The following is a 19,659-nucleotide window of genomic DNA, read 5'->3' as shown; positions in this document are numbered from 1 at the left end:
CACCCCAACCTGTAAGACTTGCATCTGTTGAAATTACAGTCCAGGTCGGAAGAACAAAAGAAGCCCCCTGAATTAAACGATGGTGATCTGTCCACCACGTCAGAGTGTCGTACAATCGGTTTTAAAGATATTAATTGAGATATCTTTGTGTAATCCCTGCACCATTGGTTCAGCATACAGAGCTGAAGAGGTCGCATGTGAAAACGAGCAAAGGGGATCGCGTCCGATGCAGCAGTCATAAGACCTAGAATTTCCATGCATAAGGCTACCGAAGGGAATGATTGTGACTGAAGGTTTCGAGAAGCTGATATCAATTTTAGACGTCTCTTGTCTGTCAAAGATAGAGTCATGGACACTGAATCTATCTGGAAACCCAAAAAGGTTACCCTTGTCTGAGGAATCAATGAACTTTTTAGTAAATTGATCCTCCAACCATGATCTTGAAGAAACAACACAAGTCGATTCGTATGAGATTCTGCTAAATGTAAAGACTGAGCAAGTACCAAGATATCGTCCAAATAAGGAAATACCACAATACCCTGTTCTCTGATTACAGACAGAAGGGCACCGAGAACCTTTGTAAAAATTCTTGGAGCTGTTGCTAGACCAAACGGTAGAGCCACAAACTGGTAATGCTTGTCTAGGAAAGAGAATCTCAGAAACTGAAAGTGATCTGGATGAATCGGAATATGCAGATATGCATCCTGTAAATCTATTGTAGACATATAATGCCCTTGCTGAACAAAAGGCAGGATAGTCCTTACAGTTACCATTTTGAATGTTGGTATCCTTACATAACGATTCAATATCTTTAGATCCAGAACTGGTCTGAAGGAATTCTCCTTCTTTGGTACAATGAAGAGATTTGAATAAAACCCCAGCCCCCGTTCCAGAACTGGAACTGGCATAATTACTCCAGCCAACTCTAGATCTGAAACACATTTCAGAAATGCTTGAGCCTTCGCTGGATTTACTGGGACACGGGAAAGAAAAAATCTCTTTGCAGGAGGTCTTATTTTGAAGCCAATTCTGTACCCTTCTGAAACAATGTTCTGAATCCAAAGATTGTGAACGGATTTGATCCAAATTTCTTTGAAAAAATGTAATCTGCCCCCTACCAGCTGAGCTGGAATGAGGGCCGCACCTTCATGTGGACTTAGAAGCTGGCTTTGATTTTCTAGAAGGCTTGGATTTATTCCAGACTGGAGATGGTTTCCAAACTGATACCGCTCCTGAGGATGAAGGATCGGGTTTCTGTTCCTTGTTGTGACGAAAGGAACGAAAACGAATATTAGACCTGAATTTACCTTTAGATTTTTTATCCTGTGGTAAAAAAGTTCCTTTCCCTCCAGTAACAGTTGAAATAATAGAATCCAACTGAGAACCAAATAATTTATTACCCTGGAAAGAAAGGGAAAGCAGAGTAGACTTAGAAGACATATCAGCATTCCAAGTTTTAAGCCATAAAGCTCTTCTAGCTAAAATAGCTAGAGACATATACCTGACATCAACCCTAATGATATGAAAGATGGCATCACAAATAAAATTATTAGCATGTTGAAGAAGAATAATAATGCTATGAGAATTATGATCTGTTACTTGTTGCGCTAAAGCTTCCAACCAAAAAGTTGAAGCTGCAGCAACATCCGCCAAAGATATAGCAGGTCTAAGAAGATTACCTGAACACAAATAAGCTTTTCTAAGAAAGGATTCAATTTTCCTATCTAAAGGATCCTTAAAGGAAGTACCATCTGCCGTAGGAATCGTAGTACGCTTAGCAAGAGTAGAGACAGCCCCATCAACCTTAGGGATTTTGTCCCAAAACTCTAATCTGTCAGATGGCACAGGATATAATGGCTTAAAACGTTTAGAAGGAGTAAATGAATTACCCAAATTATTCCATTCCCTGGAAATTACTTCAGAAATAGCACTAGGAACAGGAAAAACTTCTGGAATAACTACAGGAGATTTAAAAACCTTATCTAAACGTTTAGATTTAGTATCAAGAGGACCAGAATCCTCAATTTCTAAAGCAATTAGAACTTCTTTAAGTAAAGAACGAATAAATTCCATTTTAAATAAATATGAAGATTTATCAGCATCAACCTCTGAGACAGAATCCTCTGAACCAGAAGAACCATTATCAGAATCAGAATGATGATGTTCATTTAAAAATTCATCTGAACAAAGAGAAGTTTTAAAAGATTTTTTATGTTTACTAGAAGGAGGAATAACAGACAAAGCCTTCTTAATGGATTCAGAAACAAAATCTCTTATGTTATCAGGAACACTCTGAGTATTAGATGTTGACGGAACAGCAACAGGTAATGGAACTTTACTAAAGGAAATTTTATCTGCATTAACAAGTTTGTCATGACATTCAATACAAACAACAGCTGGAGGAACAGATACCAAAAGTTTACAGCAGATACACTTAGCTTTGGTAGCTCCAGCACCAGGCAGCGATTTTCCTGAAGTATCTTCTGACTCAGTTGCAACGTGGGACATCTTGCAATATGTAATAGAAAAAACAACATATAAAGCAAAATAGATCAAATTCCTTAAATGACAGTTTCAGGAATGGGAAAAAATGCCAGTGAACAAGCTTCTAGCAACCAGAAGCAATAAATAATGAGGCTTAAATAATGTGGAGACAAAAGTGACGCCCATATTTTTTTAGCGCCAAATAAGACGCCCACATTATTTGGCGCCTAAATGCTTTTGGCGCCAAAAAATGACGGCACATCCGGAACGCCGACACTTTTGACGCAAAAAAAACGTCAAAAAATGACGCAACTTCCGGCGACACGTATGACGCTGGAAACAGAAAAAAATTTTGCGCCAAAAAAGTCAGCGCCAAGAATGACGCAATAAAATGAATCTTTTTTAGCCCCCGCGAGCCTAACAGCCCACAGGGAAAAAGTCAAATTTTTAAGGTAAGAAAAAATGATTGATTCAAATGCATTATCCCAAATATGAAACTGACTGTCTGAAAATAAGGAATGTTGAACATCCTGAGTCAAGGCAAATAAATGTTTGAATACATATATTTAGAACTTTATTAAAAAAGTGCCCAACCATAGCTTAGAGTGTCACAGAAAATAAGACTTACTTACCCCAGGACACTCATCTACATGTTGAAGAAAGCCAAACCAGTACTGAAACGAAAATCAGCAGAGGTAATGGTATATATATAAGAGTATATCGTCGATCTGAAAAGGGAGGTAAGAGATGAATCTCTACGACCGATAACAGAGAACCTATGAAATAGACCCCGTAGAAGGAGATCATTGCATTCAAATAGGCAATACTCTCCTCACATCCCATTCACTGCACGCTGAGAGGAAAACCGGGCTCCAACCTGCTGCGGAGCGCATATCAACGTAGAATCTAGCACAAACTTACTTCACCACCTCCATAGGAGGCAAAGTTTGTAAAACTGATTTGTGGGTGTGGTGAGGGGTGTATTTATAGGCATTTTGAGGTTTGGGAAACTTTGCCCCTCCTGGTAGGAATGTATATCCCATACGTCACTAGCTCATGGACTCTTGCTAATTACATGAAAGAAATGATTGTCAGTTGCAGACTCAACCCCAGATTAGCTACTCCAAATGAGAAGTGCTGGGTGGAGTTTGGTTATTAAAAAACAACAGCAGCAAACAAGATGCAAATTTATTTTAAAAATGTTTAGACTTGGCGGATATGTTATTCTATAGTAAGATGAGCAAAATGTCTTGTAATTACAAGGAGTTTACTGTCCCTTTAAAAGACATGAACTGTTTTTAAGAAATGCTTAGAACTCCACCATAAAACAAAATTTGCTGAGACTCACATTTTTAATCTTGTGCTATTAAATATTTATCAAACGGATTCACACTATCCCCAGTATTTTCATTCATTATGCGATAACATTCTATGACAGCTGAATAAGGAAGGCAATGCAACTTTTACTAAATTTTGGGAAATATGAATTCCCATTGGACATTTTAATACTCTGAAGAATGTAGACTTTATTAACCTATATTTCAACATCTGTTCTCAAATATTATATTATATAGCTCTTTTGTCTTTGTTTTATAGTCCAGATTCAGTTTGGATCTGGATAATTATTTTGTTGATGCAGCGGTGCACAAGTCTAGAATAAAGTTGGATATCTCTGTTGTTGTATTATAGCTCAAGCTGTATGTCAGAAATGTCTTCGAGTTAGAGCGTGGTCTAACAAATAATTGTGATTTCTTCCTTTCCTTGCAACCAACAACAAAACAAATGTGAAAATGTGTATAGCTCCAGTATAAACACCACAGTTAAGGACACATGAATATATATATATATATATATATATATATATATATATATATATATATATATATATATATATGTATGTATATATATATATATATATATATATATATATATATATATATATATATATATACGGTATATTATATATAAAATAAATACAGTATTTGGCATGGATCATGCACACACCTTAAAGGACCACTAAACCCAAAATCTTTCTTTCATGATTCAGATAGAGAATACAAATTTAAACAACATTACAATTTACTTCTATTATTTATTTTGCTTCATTTTTTAGATATCCTTAGTTGAAGAAAAAGCAATACACATGGGTGAGCCAATCACACAAGGCTTCCATGTGCAGCAACCAATCAGCAGCTATTGAGCATATCTAGATATGCTTTTCAGCAAAGAATATTAAGAGAATAAAACAAATTAGATAATAGAAGTAAATTAGAAAGATGTTTAAAATTGCATTCTCTTTCTAAATCATGAAAGAAAAAATGTGGGTTTCATGTCCCTTTAATTACCTTGAATATAAAATTATAGATTAGAATATTTTCTAGACTATAGATCCCTCTTACTTCAGACAAAAATAAAAATGAATAAACTGATTTCTCTTAAGAATTAAAGGGACATGAAACCCAACATTTTTCATTCATGGTTCAGATAGAGAAAACAATTTTTAGGCCTAGATTTGGAGTTTGGCGTTAGCCGTGAAAACCAGCGTTAGAGGCTCCTAACGCTGGTTTTAGGCTACCTCCGGTATTTGGAGTCACTCAAAAAAGGGTCTAACGCTCACTTTTCAGCCGCGACTTTTCCATACCGCAGATCCCCTTACGTCAATTGCGTATCCTATCTTTTCAATGGGATCTTTCTAACTCCGGTATTTAGAGTCGTGTCTGAAGTGAGCGTTAGACATCTAACGACAAAACTCCAGCCGCAGGAAAAAAGTCAGTAGTTAAGAGCTTTCTGGGCTAACGCCGGTTTATAAAGCTCTTAACTACTGTGCTCTAAAGTACACTAACACCCATAAACTACCTATGTACCCCTAAACCGAGGTCCCCCCACATCGCCGCCACTCGATTAAATTTTTTTAACCCCTAATCTGCCGACCGCCACCTACGTTATCCTTATGTACCCCTAATCTGCTGCCCCTAACACCGCCGACCCCTATATTATATTTATTTACCCCTAATCTGCCCCCCACAACGTTGCAGCCAGCTACCTACAATAATTAACCCCTAATCTGCCGACCGCAAAGCGCCGCCACCTACGTTATCCTTATGTACCCCTAATCTGCTGCCCCTAACACCGCCGACCCCTATATTATATTTATTAACCCCTAATCTGCCCCCACAACGTCGCCTCCACCTGCCTACACTTATTAACCCCTAATCTGCCGACCGGACCTGAGCGATACTATAATAAAGTTATTAACCCCTAATCCGCCTCACTAACCCTATAATAAATAGTATTAACCCCTAATCTGCCCTCCCTAACATCGCCGACACCTAACTTCAAACATTAACCCCTAATCTGCCGACTGGAGCTCACCGCTATTCTAATAAATGTATTAACCCCTAAAGCTAAGTCTAACCCTAACACTAACACCCCCCTAAATTAAATATAATTTAAATCTAACAAAATTAATTAACTCTTATTAAATAAATTATTCCTATTTAAAGCTAAATACTTACCTGTAAAATAAATCCTAATATAGCTACAATATAAATTATATTTATATTATAGCTATTTTAGGATTTATATTTATTTTACAGGTAACTTTGTATTTATTTTAACCAGGTACAATAGCTATTAAATAGTTAAGAACTATTTAATAGCTAAAATAGTTAAAATAATTACAAAATTACCTGTAAAATAAATCCTAACCTAAGTTACAATTAAACCTAACACTACAGTATCAATAAATTAATTAAATAAACTACCTACAATTACCTACAATTAACCTAACACTACACTATCAATAAATTAATTAAATACAATTCCTACAAATAAATACAATTAAATAAACTAGCTAAAGTACAAAAAATAAAAAAGAACTAAGTTACAAAAAATAAAAAAATATTTACAAACATAAGAAAAATATTACAACAATTTTAAACTAATTACACCTACTCTAAGCCCCCCAAAATAAAAAAATGCCCTACCCTATTCTAAATTACTAAAGTTCAAAGCTCTTTTACCTTACCAGCCCTGAACAGGGCCCTTTGCGGGGCATGCCCCAAAGAATTCAGCTCTTTTGCCTGTAAAAAAAACCATACAAACCCCCCCCCCAACATTACAACCCACCACCCACATACCCCTAATCTAACCCAAAGCCCCCTTAAATAAACCTAACACTAAGCCCCTGAAGATCTTCCTACCTTATCTTCACCATACCAGGTTCACCGATCCGTCCTGAAGAGCTCCTCCGATGTCCTGATCCAAGCCCAAGCGGGGGGCTGAAGAGGTCCATGATCCGGCTGAAGTCTTCATCCAAGCGGGAGCTGAAGAGGTCCATGATCCGGATGAAGTCTTCATCCAAGCGGGAGCTGAAGAGGTCCATGATCCGGATGAAGTCTTCTATCAACGGCATCTTCAATCTTCTTTCTTCGGGAGCCATCATCTTCCATCCAACGCGGAACATCCTCTTCTCCCGACGCCTACTAGCCGAATGACGGTTCCTTTAAGGGACGTCATCCAAGATGGCGTCCCTCGAATTCTGATTGGCTGATAGGATTCCATCAGCCAATCAGAATTAAGGTAGGAATATTCTGATTGGCTGATGGAATCAGCCAATCAGAATCAAGTTCAATCCGATTGGCTGATCCAATCAGCCAATCAGATTGAGCTCGCATTCTATTGGCTGTTCCGATCAGCCAATCGGATTGAACTTGATTCTGATTGGCTGATTCCATCAGCCAATCAGAATATTCCTACCTTAATTCCGATTGGCTGATAGAATTCTATCAGCCAATCGGAATTCGAGGGACGCCATCTTGGATGACGTCCCTTAAAGGAACCTTCATTCTTCAGTTGGACGTCGCCGGATGAAGATGGGTCCGCGTCGGAGGTCTTCAGGATGGAGCCGGTCCTCTTCGGATGAAGATAGAAGATGCCGCTTGGAAGATGATGGTTGCCGGTCCGGATCTACTCTTCTTCCCGGATAGGATGAAGACTTTGGACCCTCTTCTGGACCTCTTCAGCCACCGGATGATGGATCGCCAGCCCCCGCTTGGGTTGGATGAAGATTTTGGAGCCAGGACGGATCGGTGATACCTGGTGAGGTGAAGACAAGGTAGGATGATCTTCAGGGGCTTAGTGTTAGGTTTATTTAAGGGGGGTTTGGGTTAGATTAGGGGTATGTGGGTGGTGGGTTGTAATGTTGGGGGGGTATTGTATGTTTTTTTTACAGGCAAAAGAGCTGAACTTCTTGGGGCATGTCCCGCAAAGGGCCCTGTTCAGGGCTGGTAAGGTAAAAGAGCTTTGAACTTTAGTAATTTAAAATAGGGTAGGGCATTTTTTATTTTGGGGGTCTTTGTTATTTTATTAGGGGGCTTAGAGTAGGTGTAATTAGTTTAAAATTGTTGTAATATTTTTCTTATGTTTGTAAATATTTTTTTATTTTTTGTAACTTAGTTCTTTTTTATTTTTTGTACTTTAGTTAGTTTATTTCATTGTAGTTATTTGTAGGAATTGTATTTAATTTATTTATTGATAGTGTAGTGTTAGGTTTAATTGTAGGTAATTGTAGGTATTTTATTTAATTAATTTAATGATAGTATAGTGTTAGGTTTAATTGTAACTTAGGTTAGGATTTATTTTACAGGTAATTTTGTAATTATTTTAACTAGGTAACTATTAAATAGTTCTTAACTATTTAATAGCTATTGTACATGGTTAAAATAATTACAAAGTTGCCTGTAAAATAAATATTAATCCTAAAATAGCTATAATATAATTATAATTTATATTGTAGCTATATTAGGATTTATTTTACAGGTAAGTATTTAGCTTTAAATAGGAATAATTTATTTAATAAAAGATAATTAATTTCGTTAGATGTAAATTATATTTAACTTAGGGGGGTGTTAGTGTTAGGGTTAGACTTAGCTTTAGGGGTCAATACATTTATTAGAATAGCGGTGAGCTCCAGTCGGCAGATTAGGGGTTAATAATTGAAGTTAGGTGCCGGCGATGTTAGGGAGGGCAGATTAGGGGTTAATACTATTTATTATAGGGTTAGTGAGGCGGATTAGGGGTTAATAACTTTATTATAGTAGCGGTGCGGTCCGCTCGGCAGATTAGGGGTTAATAAGTGTAGGCAGGTGGAGGCGACGTTGAGGGGGGCAGATTAGGGGTTAATAAATATAATATAGGGGTCGGCGGTGTTAGGGGCAGCAGACTAGGGGTACATAAGGATAATGTAAGTAGCGGCGGTTTATGGAGCGGCAGATTAGGGGTTAAAAATAAAATGCAGGTGTCAGCGATAGCGGGGGCGGCAGATTAGGGGTTAATAAGTGTAAGGTTAGGGGTGTTTAGACTCGGGGTACATGTTAGGGTGTTAGGTGCCGACTTAGGAGGTGTTTCCGCATAGCAAACAATGGGGCTGCGTTAAGAGCTGAACGCGGCTTTTTTGCAGGTGTTAGTTTTTTTTTTAGCTCAAACAGCCCCATTGTTTTCTATGGGGGAATCGTGCACGAGCACGTTTTTGAGGCTGGCCGCTTGCGTAAGCAACTCTGGTATCGAGAGTTGAAGCTGCGTTAAATATGCTCTACGCTCCTTTTTTGGAGCCTAACGCAGCCTTTATGTGGACTCTCAATACCAGAGTTATTTTTATGGTGCGGCCAGAAAAAAGCCGGCGTTAGATTTTCGGGTCGTTACCGACAAAACTCCAAATCTAGCCGTAAGAAAGTTCACTTCTATTATCAAATTTGCTTTGCTCTTGTGTTATTCTTTGTTGAAGAGATATCTAGTTAGTTTGCGTGCACACTTCTGGTGCACTACATGACAGCAAATAGTGCTGCCATCTAGGGCTTCTTGCCAATGTATAACATTGTTTTATATAAACAAAAAAGATGCGCTATGAAACAGCGACACATCAACCAGTATGATACAGAATTAAAATTATTATTTAATCAATAAAATAAGTCTGGTCAGCAATACATGTACAAACACCGGTGGTTTATAAAATAAGTCTGGTCAGCAATACATGTACAAACACCGGTGGTTTATAAAATAAGTCTGGTCAGCAATACATGTACAAACACCGGTGGTTTATAAAATAAGTCTGGTCAGCAATACATGTACAAACACCGGTGGTTTATAAAATAAGTCTGGTCAGCAATACATGTACAAACACCGGTGGTTTATAAAATAAGTCTGGTCAGCAATACCTGTACAAACACCGGTGGTTTATAAAATAAGTCTGGTCAGCAATACCTGTATAAACACCGGTGGTTTATAAAATAAGTCTGGTCAGCAATACATGTACAAACACTGGTGGTTTATAAAATAAGTCTGGTCAGCAATACCTGTACAAACACCGGTGGTTTATAAAATAAGTCTGGTCAGCAATACATGTACAAACACCGGTGGTTTATAAAATAAGTCTGGTCAGAAATACATGTACAAACACCGGTGGTTTATAAAATAAGTCTGGTCAGCAATACATGTACAAACACCGGTGGTTTATAAAATAAGTCTGGTCAGCAATACATGTACAAACACCGGTGGTTTATAAAATAAGTCTGGTCAGCAATACATGTACAAACACTGGTGGTTTATAAAATAAGTCTGGTCAGCAATACATGTACAAACACCGGTGGTTTATAAAATAAGTCTGTCAGCAATACATGTACAAACACCGGTGGTTTATAAAATAAGTCTGGTCAGCAATACATGTATAAACACCGGTGGTTTATAAAATAAGTCTGGTCAGCAATACATGTACAATCACCGGTGGTTTATAAATTAAGTCTGGTCAGCAATACATGTACAAACACCGGTGGTTTATAAAATAAGTCTGGTCAGCAATACATGTACAAACACCAGTGGTTTATAAAATAAGTCTGGTCAGCAATACATGTACAAACACCGGTGGTTTATAAAATAAGTCTGGTCAGCAATACCTGTACAAACACCGGTGGTTTTTAAAATAAGTCTGGTCAGCAATACATGTACAAACACTGGTGGTTTATAAAATAAGTCTGGTAAGCAATACATGTACAAACACCGGTGGTTTATAAAATAAGTCTGGTCAGCAATACATGTACAAACACCGGTGGTTTATAAAATAAGTCTGGTCAGCAATACATGTACAAACACCGGTGGTTTATAAAATAAGTCTGGTCAGCAATACATGTACAAACACTGGTGGTTTATAAAATAAGTCTGGTAAGCAATACATGTACAAACACTGGTGGTTTATAAAATAAGTCTGGTCAGCAATACATGTACAAACACCGGTGGTTTATAAAATAAGTCTGGTCAGCAATACATGTACAAACACCGGTGGTTTAGAAAATAAGTCTGGTCAACAATACATGTACAAACACCGGTGGTTTATAAAATAAGTCTGGTCAGAAATACATGTACAAACACTGGTGGTTTATAAAATAAGTCTGGTCAGCAATACATGTACAAACACTGGTGGTTTATAAAATAAGTCTGGTCAGCAATACATGTACAAACACCGGTGGTTTAGAAAATAAGTCTGGTCAGCAATACATGTACAAACACCGGTGGTTTATAAAATAGGTCTGGTCAGCAATACATGTACAAACACCGGTGGTTTATAAAATAAGTCTGGTCAACAATACATGTACAATCACCGGTGGTTTAGAAAATAAGTCTGGTCAGCAATACATGTACAAACACTGGTGGTTTATAAAATAAGTCTGGTAAGCAATACATGTACAAACACTGGTGGTTTATAAAATAAGTCTGGTCAGCAATACATGTACAAACACCGGTGGTTTATAAAATAAGTCTGGTCAGCAATACATGTACAAACACCGGTGGTTTAGAAAATAAGTCTGGTCAACAATACATGTACAAACACCGGTGGTTTATAAAATAAGTCTGGTCAGAAATACATGTACAAACACCGGTGGTTTATAAAATAAGTCTGGTCAGCAATACATGTACAAACACTGGTGGTTTATAAAATAAGTCTGGTCAGCAATACATGTACAAACACCGGTGGTTTAGAAAATAAGTCTGGTCAGCAATACATGTACAAACACCGGTGGTTTATAAAATAGGTCTGGTCAGCAATACATGTACAAACACCGGTGGTTTATAAAATAAGTCTGGTCAACAATACATGTACAAACACCGGTGGTTTATAAAATAAGTCTGGTCAGAAATACCTGTACAAACACCGGTGGTTTATAAAATAAGTCTGGTCAGCAATACATGTACAAACACCGGTGGTTTATAAAATAAGTCTGGTCAGCAATACATGTAAAACACCGGTGGTTTATAAAATAAGTCTGGTCAGAAATACATGTACAAACACCGGTGGTTTATAAAATAAGTCTGGTCAGCAATACATGTACAAACACCGGTGGTTTATAAAATAAGTCTGGTCAGCAATACATGTACAAACACTGGTGGTTTATAAAATAAGTCTGGTCAGCAATACATGTACAAACACTGGTGGTTTATAAAATAAGTCTGGTCAGCAATACATGTACAAACACCGGTGGTTTATAAAATAAGTCTGGTCAGCAATACATGTACAATCACCGGTGGTTTATAAAATAAGTCTGGTCAGCAATACATGTACAAACACTGGTGGTTTATAAAATAAGTCTGGTCAGCAATACATGTACAAACACCGGTGGTTTAGAAAATAAGTCTGGTCAGCAATACATGTACAAACACCGGTGGTTTATAAAATAAGTCTGGTCAGCAATACATGTACAAACACCGGTGGTTTATAAAATAAGTCTGGTCAGCAATACATGTACAAACACCGGTGGTTTAGAAAATAAGTCTGGTCAGCAATACATGTACAAACACCGGTGGTTTATAAAATAAGTCTGGTCAGCAATACCTGTACAAACACCGGTGGTTTATAAAATAAGAACCATAAATGGTATATACAATCTAAAATTCATGAAAACATAAGAACATAAGATAATAGTATGAATGTAGATAATATAAACACGCAGAGTATATACTCATGGAAATGTCCCATATGGTTCTGCCTCCTCTGCAAATGAAAGTGATCTGCCGCCTGCCTCAGGCACACACTGTACAAACTGAAGTGCCAAGTCTGTCTCACACTGTGCATAGTGTTAAGTGTACACTCAGAAATCCTGTCAAATGTTAAAAGGACATTAAACCCATTTTTTTAATTTCATGATTCAGATAGAGAATATCATTTTAAACAACTTTCTAATGTACTTCTATTATCTAATTTGCTTCATTATCTTGATATTCTTTCCTGAAAAGCATATCTAGATAGGCTCAGTAGCTTCTGATTGGTGGCTGCACATGGATACATCATGTGATTGGCTCACCCATGTGCATTGATATTTCTTTAACTAAGGATATTTAAAGAATTAAGCAAATTAGGTAATAGAAGTAATTTGGAATGTTGTTTAAAACTGTATTCTCTGTCTGAATCATGAAAGAAAAAATTTGGGTTAAATATCCCTTTAATGCTTTACTCCTTGTAATGACATTTGACACGATCAATAGCACTCTGCTTTAGCGCCCTCTGGTGGCTGACAAAATGTAATATATATATATATATATATATATATATATATATATATATATATATATATATATATATATATAAAAAATAATATATATTTTTTAATAATAGTTTTGCTTGCCTCATGGTGCTCCCACTGGGCCCCTGACAGGAGTCACCCTATTCACTCTGACAATTTGGACTGTCTCCTCTCTGGTTCTGACCCCTGACCTGTTTATAGATAATTCTGTAGATTTCCAGACTTCTGCTGCTGTTACCTCTCTGTACTATTAGTTCCTGCTAACAAATAAGGTAACTCTTTTACGAGCATTTTAAACATACACAATATATTTCACAACATTTTCACTTGGAAAATCAGGGTCTAATCTAAATATATGAACTCAAAATATATTTAGAAATAAAAAAAATACTAGAGTAGACTCAAGAACAACTTCTCCTGTCTCACCCATACAGAGGGTAAGATTTATGACAGGGCAAATGCCCCGATTTTTTATATTCTCCCAAATTTGAGCTTGCAAGTGATATTTATGAAGCAGCAGTTTAACCCTTTCATGACAGGGTTAATATGTCTACATCGGATCAACGTTCTGAATTAAACAAATTAAATCCCACAAATGTGCACGCAATCGAGAGATTTCAATGATGAGATCGGGTCAGGGTGCCGTCCCTATGACGCTAGGCACGCCCTCCAGACCGCAATCGCATCCTTCAAGACAGCCAAATGGCTAGGACAGTCTACTCCATCCTAATGGCGTTAAAGCTCGGCGCAGGTAGGATGGAATAGAACGTTAGAAAGGTGTTAAAAGGTTAAACCACTGTTTAATAAACCATCACTGTCAAACTGGAGTTAGCGGATGAACCCCCCCCCCCCCCACCTGGATTCATTCGACACGCAATTGGTTGTGTGAGGGGGGGGGGCAGTAATAAACCAGTGTTACCTTGTGCAATGATAAATATGGGGAACACGTTCGCCCCACAATTTGCGATAAGATGTGGAAAGAATAACTTTATGTAAATCCTGTCCGTTCGCAAATTGATAAATATTGCCCTTAGGGAGTAGACCAAAAAAACTAATAGAAACGAGGATGAGATTTTGCACAAAACTCCATAAAATGACAGAGGCTACACAGAGATTTACTTAATCTACCCCACATTAAGGAAGTAAATACAAATAATATGTGTACATGTTTAAATGGTCTTTGTACATGTGTATTTTTTTCCTCTATAAACCAGAAAATGTGAAACTGTTAAAATGTCAATACTAGACTGCATTTATACTACACATATTTTTGGCAGCATTGGTATAATCACAAACAAACCATAAGAAAATATGCTGTTCCTCCCAAAAAACATAATTTATGCTTACCTGATAAATTTATTTCTCTTGTGGTGTATCCAGTCCACGGATTCCATTACTTGTGGGATATTCTCCTTCCCAACAGGAAGTTGCAAGAGGATCTCCTCCCCTAACTGCCATATCCAGTCATTCGACCGAAACTAGCCGAGAAAGGAGAAACCATAGGGTGCAGTGGTGACTGTAGTTTAAAATTTAGACCTGCCTTAAAAGGACAGGGCGGGCCGTGGACTGGATACACCACAAGACAAATACATTTATCAGGTAAGCATAAATTATATTTTCTCTTGTTAGGTGTATCCAGTCCACGGATCATCCATTACTTGTGGGATACCAATACCAAAGCTAAAGTACACGGATGAAGGGAGGGACAAGGCAGGTACTTAAATGGAAGGGACCACTGCCTGTAGAACCTTTCTCCCAAAAATAGCCTCCGAAGAAGCAAAAGTATCAAATTTGTAAAATTTTGAAAAGGTATGAAGCGAAGACCAAGTCTCCGCTTTGCAAATCTGTTCAACAGAAGCCTCATTTTTAAAGGCCCAGGTGGAAGCCACAGCTCTAGAAGAATGAGCTGTAATCCTTTCAGGGGGCTGCTGTCCAGCAGTCTCATAGGCTAAGCGTATTACGATCCGAAGCCAAAAAGAAAGAGAGGTTGCCGAAGCCTTTTGACCTCTCCTCTGTCCAGAGTAAACAACAAACAGGGAAGATGTTTGACGAAAATCTTTAGTCGCTTGTAAGTAAAACTTTAAAGCACGGACTACGTCCAAATTATGTAAAAGACGTTCCTTCTTTGAAGAAGGATTAGGACACAATGATGGAACAACAATCTCTTGATTGATATTCTTGTTGGAAACTACCTTAGGTAAAAACCCAGGTTTTGTACGCAGAACTACTTTATCTGTATGGAAAATCAGATAAGAAGAATCACATTGTAAAGCTGATAACTCAGAGACTCTACGAGCCGAGGAAATAGCCATCAAAAACAGAACTTTCCAAGATAAAAGTTTGATATCAATGGAATGAAGGGGTTCAAACGGAACTCCTTGAAGAACCTTAAGAACCAAGTTTAAGCTCCATGGAGGAGCAACAGGTTTAAACACAGGCTTAATTCTAACCAAAGCCTGACAAAATGCCTGGACGTCTGGAACCTCTGCCAGACGCTTGTGCAAAAGGATAGACAGAGCAGAAATCTGTCCCTTTAAAGAACTAGCTGATAATCCTTTATCCAAATCCTCTTGGAGAAAGGACAATATCCTAGGAATCCTAACCTTACTCCATGAGTAATTCTTGGATTCACACCAATGAAGATATTTGCACCATATCTTATGGTAGATTTTCCTGGTTACAGGCTTTCGTGGCTGTATTAAGGTATCAATGACTGACTCGGAGAAGCCACGCCTTGATAAAATCAAGCGTTCAATCTCCAGGCAGTCAGTCTCAGAGAAATTAGATTTGGATGATTGAAAGGACCTTGTAGTAGAAGGTCTTGTCTCAGAGGCAGAGGCCAAGGTGGAAAGGATGACATGTCCACCAGGTCTGCATACCAGGTCCTGCGTGGCCACGCAGGCGCGATCAAGATCACAGATGCTCTCTCCTGTTTGATTTTGGCAATCAGTCGAGGGAGCAGAGGAAACGGTGGAAACACATAAGCCAGGTTGAAGAACCACGGTGCTGCTAGAGCATCTATCAGCGTCGCTTCTGGGTCCCTGGACCTGGATCCGTAACAAGGAAGCTTGGCGTTCTGGCGAGACGCCATGAGATCCAATTCTGGTGTGCCCCAACGATGAACCAATTGAGCAAACACCTCCGGATGGAGTTCCCACTCCCCCGGATGAAAAGTCTGACGACTTAGAAAATCCGCCTCCCAGTTCTCTACACCTGGGATATGGATCGCTGATATATGGCAAGAGTGAGTCTCTGCCCAGCAAATTATCTTGGAGACTTCTAACATCGCTAGGGAGCTCCTGGTCCCCCCTTGATGGTTGATGTAAGCCACAGTCGTGATGTTGAAATCTGATGAACCTCAGGGTTGCTAACTTAGGCCAAGCTAGAAGAGCATTGAATATTGCTCTTAACTCCAGAATATTTATTGGGAGGAGTTTCTCCTCCTGAGTCCACGATCCCTGAGCCTTCAGGGAATTCCAGACTGCACCCCAACCTAGAAGGTTGGCATCTGTTGTTACAATTGTCCAATCTGGCCTGCGAAAGGTCATACCTTTGGACAGATGGACCCGAGATAGCCACCAGAGAAGAGAATCTCTGGTCTCTTGATCCAGATTTAGCAGAGGGGACAAATCTGTGTAATCCCCATTCCACTGACTGAACATGCATAATTGCAGCGGTCTGAGATGTAGGCGCGCAAATGGCACTATGTTTATCGGCGCTACCATTAAGCCGATCACTTCCATGCACTGAGCCACTGAAGGGCGCGGAATGTAGTGAAGAACACGGCAGGAATTTAGAAGCTTTGATAACCTGGACTCCGTCAGGTACATTTTCATTTCTACAGAATCTATCAGAGTTCCTAGGAAGGAAACCCTTGTGAGGGGTGATAGAGAACTCTTTCCCTCGTTCACTTTCCACCCATGCGACCTCAGAAATGCCAACACTATGTCCGTATGAGATTTGGCAATTTGGAAGTTTGACGCCTGTATCAGGATGTCGTCTAGATAAGGGGCCACTGCTATGCCCCGTGGTCTTAGGACCGCCAGAAGAGACCCCAGAACCTTTGTAAAAATTCTTGGGGCTGTAGCTAACCCAAAGGGAAGAGCCACAAACTGGTAATGCCTGTCTAGAAAGGCAAACCTTAGGAACCGATGATGATCTTTGTGAATCAGTATGTGAAGGTAAGCATCCTTCAAATCCACTGTGGTCATGTACTGACCCTCCTGGATCATAGGTAGGATTGTCCGAATAGTTTCCATTTTGAACGATGGAACTCTGAGGAATTTGTTTAAGATCTTTAGATCCAAAATTGGTCTGAAGGTTCCCTCTTTTTTGGGAACCACAAACAGATTTGAATAAAATCCCTGTCCTTGTTCCATCTGTGGAACTGGATGGATCACTCCCATTATTAGGAGGTCTTGCACACAGCGTAAGAATGCCTCTTTCTTTATCTGGTTTACAGATAATCTTGAAAGGTGAAATCTCCCTTGTGGGGGGGAAGCTTTGAAGTCCAGAAGATATTAATGAGATATGAACTCCAACGCCCAGGGATCCTGAACATCTCTTGCCCACACCTGGGCGAAGAGAGAAAGTCTGCCCCCTACTAGATCCGTTGCTGGATAGGGGGCCGTTCCTTCATGCTGTCTTAGAGGCAGCAGCAGGCTTTCTGGCCTGCTTGCCTTTGCTCCAGGCCTGGTTAGATTTCCAGGCTGGCTTGGATTGCGCAAAAGTTCCCTCTTGTTTTGTAGCAGAGGAAGTTGATGCTGCACCTGCCTTGAAGTTTCGAAAGGCACGAAAATTAGACTGTTTGGCCCTTGATTTGGCCCTGTCCTGAGGAAGGGTATGACCCTTACCTCCAGTAATGTCAGCAATAAACATTTTCTTAAGGTAACCTTCTAATTTTTTATCCATTGGATCTGAAAAAGCACAACTGTCCTCGACAGGGATAGTGGTACGCTTTGCTAAAGTAGAAACTGCTCCCTCCACCTTAGGGACCGTCTGCCATAAGTCCCGTGTGGTGGCGTCTATTGGAAACATTTTTCTAAAAATACTAGGGGGGAAAACGGCACACCAGGTCTGTCCCACTCCTTAGTAATAATTTCTGTAAACCTTTTAGGTATTGGAAAAACGTCAGTACACACCGGCACCGCGTAGTATTTATCCAGTCTACACAATTTCTCTGGCACTGCAATTGTGTCACAGTCATTCAGAGCAGCTAAAACCTCTCCAAGCAACACCCGGAGGTTCTCAAGCTTAAATTTAAAAGTAGACATATCTGAATCAGGTTTCCCCGAGTCAGAGACGTCACCCACAGACTGAAGCTCTTCCTCAGCTTCTGCATATTGTGACGCAGTATCAGACATGGGCCTTAAAACATCTGCGCGCTCTGTATTACGTTTAACCCCAGAGCTATCGCGCTTTCCTCTGAATTCAGGCAGTCTGGCTAATACCGCTGACAGGGTATTATCCATGATTGCCGCCATGTCCTGCAAAGTTATCGCTATGGGCGTCTTTGATGTACTTGGCGCCATTTTAGCGTGAGTCCCTTGAGCGGGAGTCAAAGGGTCCGACACGTGGGGAGAGTTAGTCGGCATAACTTCCCCCTCGTCAGAATCCTCTGGTGATAATTCTTTTAAAGATAACAGCTGATCTTTATTGTTTAAAGTGAAATCAATACATTTAGTACACATTCTCCTATGGGGTTCCACCATGGCTTTTAAACATAATGAACAAGGAGTTTCCTCTATGTCAGACATGTTTATACAGACTAGCAATGAGACTAGCAAGCTTGGAAAACACTTTAAATCAAGTTAACAAGCAATATAAAAAAAACGTTACTGTGCCTTTAAGAGAAACAAATTTTGCCAAAATTTGAAATAACAGTGAAAAAAAGGCAGTTAAACTAACAACATTTTTACAGTGTATGTAACAAGTTAGCAGAGCATTGCACCCACTTGCAAATGGATGATTAACCCCTTAATACAAAAAACAGATTAACAAAACGAAAAATATGTTTTTTAAACAGTCATAACAACTGCCACAGCTCATACTTTTGAAGCCTTTTGAGCCCTTCAGAGATGTCCTATAGCATGCAGGGGACTGCTGAGGGAAGCTGAATGTCACAGTTTGTAATTTTAACTGCACCAACTGTAACTTTTATACTATAACAGTGGAAAGTCTCAGGAAACTGTTTCTAGGCAAAAATAAAGCCAGCCATGTGGAAAAAACTAGGCCCCAATAAGTTTTATCACCAAAGCATAAATAATAACGATTAAACATGCCAGCAAACGTTTTATATTGCACATTAATCAGAGTATATACCTCTGATAGCAAGCCTGATACTAGTCGCTATTAAATCACTGTATTTAGGCTTTAACTTACATTAATCCGGTATCAGCAGCATTTTCTAGCAAATTCCATCCCTAGAAAAACTTAACTGCACATACCTTATTGCAGGATACCCTGCACGCCATTCTCCCTCTGAAGTTACCTCACTCCTCAGACATATGTGAGAATAGCAGTGGATCTTAGTTACTTCTGCTAAGATCATAGAAAAACGCAGGCAGATTCTTCTTCTAAATGCTGCCTGAGATAAAATAGTACACTC

General features: G+C 39.0%; 1 protein-coding gene across 1 annotated transcript in view; it reads right to left on the bottom strand.

The window, feature by feature from the left end:
• Nucleotides 1-19,659, bottom strand: part of PIGK (phosphatidylinositol glycan anchor biosynthesis class K) — a 539,029-nt gene that overhangs the window by 45,672 nt on the left and 473,698 nt on the right. The gene's annotated exons all lie outside the window — the stretch shown is intronic.

Source organism: Bombina bombina, chromosome 10 (genome assembly GCF_027579735.1).
Source record: "Bombina bombina isolate aBomBom1 chromosome 10, aBomBom1.pri, whole genome shotgun sequence".
NCBI classification, from domain to species: domain Eukaryota; kingdom Metazoa; phylum Chordata; class Amphibia; order Anura; family Bombinatoridae; genus Bombina; species Bombina bombina.
Note: the sequence above shows the minus strand (reverse complement) of the source record. Positions and strands in the feature narration are given on the sequence as shown.